This window comes from Nuphar pumila, chromosome 6, assembly GCF_984573655.1.
Source record: "Nuphar pumila chromosome 6, dmNupPumi1.hap1.1, whole genome shotgun sequence".
Taxonomy (NCBI): Eukaryota; Viridiplantae; Streptophyta; class Magnoliopsida; order Nymphaeales; family Nymphaeaceae; genus Nuphar; species Nuphar pumila.
The window spans coordinates 73,977,941-73,982,218 of NC_143254.1; positions in this window are offsets into that span (position 1 = coordinate 73,977,941).

The following is a 4,278-nucleotide window of genomic DNA, read 5'->3' on the forward strand; positions in this document are numbered from 1 at the left end:
GAACCTTAGAGTTAGGATTAAAGTCCTACAGCTATTTCAAAATTTGTGCATCTAGAGTCAGCTTTTAGAGAATGCTGTATGTGCATACTTGTTTATGCAGGATGTGATTAAATGTGTTGTAGTCATGTCCTTTTTATTTTCCATATTTTCCCAAATTTCTAAAAATAATGGACGATTTTCTCAAAATTCCCCAATCTATGTCCATGTTCTGTCCATGTTTTAAACCTTGGACGATTTTCCAAATACTTCATTTTCCATTTATTTCTTCATATTTCATCAAACCCTGGATGATTTTCCAAATTTCCCTTAATTTCCTTCAAAACTCCATGTGATTTCCCATCTTTCCTGTCTTCTGGATCTCGAATTTCCTACTTTATTTTTATCCTGCCTGCATTTCTCTCAAATTTCCTGTATTTTCCCAAGTCTTATTCCAATTTTCCATGTTTTCCAGTCTGATGGCATCCAGTCAGCTTGATTCAGTCTTTCCTGAGGGTCACATCTCCTACGAGGTGCGACAAGGTCTTCCAGAACATCGAGTCCTCAGCACCGGATCCTTCTTTTCCCGATAGTACTATTTATGGTTCAAGAATTTCTCTCGTATGTTTCCGGACCACTTGGACGATTGTGGGCTAGAATTGGTGTCCGCAGTGGGAAAGCAGACAGTTAACGGCAATTTGATCCACGCACTAGCAGAGCGGTGGAATCCGAGCACTTCTACCTTCTGGTTTCCGTGGGGCGAGATGACGGTGCTGATGGATGAATTTTCAGAGATTATGGGAATGCCCGAGCCAGCCGGTCAGCATGGAGATCCATTGGAGAAACAGTTTCTGATTAATGTTAAGGATTTGGACCCTAAGGATGCCTTAGCTCGCATGACAGGACGCAAGTCTTGGCCATTGATAGAGGAGGATGGAAATGAATATGTGGACCTGCTCGAAATCTACAAACAGTATGGAACATTTGCAGAGGTCAGCTCATTGCCCAGGACAGCTCGAGAGAGAATCCAGCACGCGATGGTTCTGTGCACGGTGGGATTAGCCTTCTTTCCTGATGGGCGGAATTATATAGATATCAGAATAGTTCAGCTTCTAAGGAGATGGGGAAGTCGACAGACCAGCCACCTCTCAATAGCCATGGCCGCACTCGCCTTTCTATACCGAGGGTTGACTCATTTCGCACTCAGAGAATCAATTCTAGTCGAAGGGTGCACCTACGCGTTGCAGTCTTGGTTCCTCCGACATGTGCCAGCCCGAGCTAGTTCATTCAGATACAATGGAGAGAAGCTTCTTCCAGTTGCGCGATACCGGTTCCTGATCGACAACCTTCAGGAGGAAGAAGTCGTATGGGACTACTTTGATCGTCAGGAATCACCTCCTAGATACACTTATGCATACGGCATGCAGTTCAGGATACTCGGCCCATTCTTCTGCGCATACTACCATCCAGAGCGGTGTGTTCGGCAGTTTTCTCAGAGGCAGAAGCGCGTAGAGATTCGTTCGCTAGCAGGGATCTTGCCAGAATTCGATCTCACATCAGATCATTGGTCCGGAGCATACCATTCTGTCAGACATGGCTGGGATTCCTTTGTCAGTCTTACTATTTTTCCTGGTCCTCGTGTATCTTCCGATTATCCGGAGTGGTGGAAAATTGTCTGTCCCCCCTCCCCTCTGTCAAGTGTATTATTGATAAAATCATGTTTTTCCCCTCAATCAAATTCCTTTATTTTACATTTCACTTTGGTTTGACGACCTCGCCTAGGTAACAAGGCATATTTCCAGTTGTTTATTTTGCAAAGAATAGCAGCGCAATTTTCGTAACTCCAGCGACGACTCAATCCCTAGTAATGGGATACTCTTTCAATTGTCTACCAAAATTCTTAATAAATATTTTCCTCCAAACCAAATTTCCTTCAAGAACCTAACCATCAATCCTACCTTGCAGAGAGCATCAGCAACATTCAAAAAGAACACTCGTGATACTCGATGGTTCATACAAGGCCCGAAAAGAAAACCCTATCAGTTGAAGGTGTCGCATACTCAGCCGCTTCGGAAGAAGAGATGGACTCCCCCCGATCAGCTAAAAATCAAGGACAGCAGGTTGAGGATGACATTGATCCTCAAATGTATGTTATGTTCAAGAAAATGATGACCAGGATGCTGGCAGAGCAAGCTGAAGCCAGCACTGAGCAGAAGGATAAGGGTCATGCCGCCAAGAATGTGAAAAGTATCAAAAAGCAGAGTCGTCATGAGGAAGTATCTGATGAGCCAAAATCAGCTGACGATGCTGACAAGGAATGTGAAAATAAACATGAATTCAAAAGGTTGACTTAGGGCCAGGGGTCGGCTTACAAATCCAAAAATCAGTCTGTTGATGACCCTACTCAGTCACAATTAAAAGATATGATGAGAATGGTCAAAGATCTGCAGGCCCGCGACAAAGGCAAGAAAGTCTTCACCAGCGAAGACTTCTATGATGGTTTAGATGGGGATGCAATCTGGATAATCTCCCCAGAAAATTTATCAAGTTCGATGGTTTTGGCGACCCTAAGGCTCATCTCGCCATGTTTTTCGCTGAATGTTCACGATTCAAGCGTGACAATCGGGCACTCTTCCTTTGCTTCCCTCGCAGTCTGGAGGGAACAACAGCTAAATGGTACTCGGAGCACATCAACCCCATAGAGCTGAAAGAATTTGATAAGGTGGTGAATATGTTCATTGAGCGCTTTCTGTTCAATGCTGAGGCGCTCCCGACCCTCAGCCACCTCTGTGGCCTGAAACAGAGAGAAAATGAGAAGGCCCGAGATTTTATCCACCGCTGGAGGTCAGCTTGCAATAAGATGAGAGACCCCATATCAGAAGGGCATGCTTTATCCTTGATTCTAAGCAATTTCTCGCAGCCTCTAAAAGGCCTCATCTCCACCGCACCATCCAGAACCTTTATAGAGTTAACAGAGCGAGCCGAATGGCTCGAATTGAGTATGGAGAATGGTTTCTACGAAGGTTTCACTTTCACCAAGAACAACAGTCAGAATGAGTCGAAAAAGAAGACTCATTTCACTAATTCTGTCAGTAATAAACGGAATCATCGCAAGGGGCAGAATAGAGACTTCTGTTATAGGACAGGAGGTTCAAACAAGAATGACCAGAAAGGAAAGTCGATCCCGCAATTCAGCAAGCCGCTTCAGCTGGGGCAGGGACCAAAACCCCGAGAGAAAGTGAAGCACAAAGGATGGAGCTATGAGAGGAAGTTCACTCCATTAGATCAATCACTCGAGATTGTACTCGAGTACCTGTTGACCAAGGAGATGGTCAAATTTCCCAGGCTGGTCGATCCTTCCGCTCCTATGGGAAAATTCAAAGACCAATTCTGCAAATTTCATCGAACAATGGGGCACAACACTGAGAATTGCTTCATTCTGAAGAACATTGTTCAGGACCTTATTGATAAAAATCTTCTGGTAGAAGGTGCGGAAGATGAAAATAGAGATATTCTAAAAGAGTCATTTCCTCGTCATTCTACAGTAGTCATCACCGAACAGTCGTTTCAACCATAGGAGCATATCAGGCCATGCTCTGAAAATGATATGCAAGCTCAGCATCGGGTCCTGGTATTGCAACAGGCTCAGTCCAAGGCCCAGAAGATGGACCTTATTTCAGCTTTCGGCAAAATGAAAGTATCTGACAAGCCCGCTGGGGTATCTCCCGAGGTAGCCAGAAGTATGCCATGGCTCCCTAAGCATCTCATTAAGTCCACCCCAAAGAAAAGCGAGACATCCACTCTAAAGCCTATTCCAACATTATCCAATGTCTCAATTTTGGACTTAACCCAAGCTTCCGCTAAACATCAGCAAGTATTAAATAATCTGTTGCAGAAAATCAAGGTGAAACCAAGCATAACTCTGGAAGACATGGCCCACATAGTCAATCAGGCCATGACTAATGCTCCAGTTACTTTCTCCGATGAGGATCTCCCTAAACCTCATGTATTTCACAACAATGCCTTGTATGTTGTGGTAAGAACCAGAGGGATGACAGTTCCTCATGTGCTGATCGATGGAGGCAGCAGCCTCAATATATGTCCGGAAATGATCGCCAAAGCTTTGGGCATTAAAAAAGAAGAATACATTCCATATCCAATCACCATTTATGGGTTCGACAATCATGGCCAAACAGCGAAAGGAAAAATCTTCCTGGAGATCTTCATTGACTACTCGGTCCATTCAATTCTCTTTCACGTGGTCAATGTGCCGCTCACTTATAATCTGCTTCTCGGGAGACC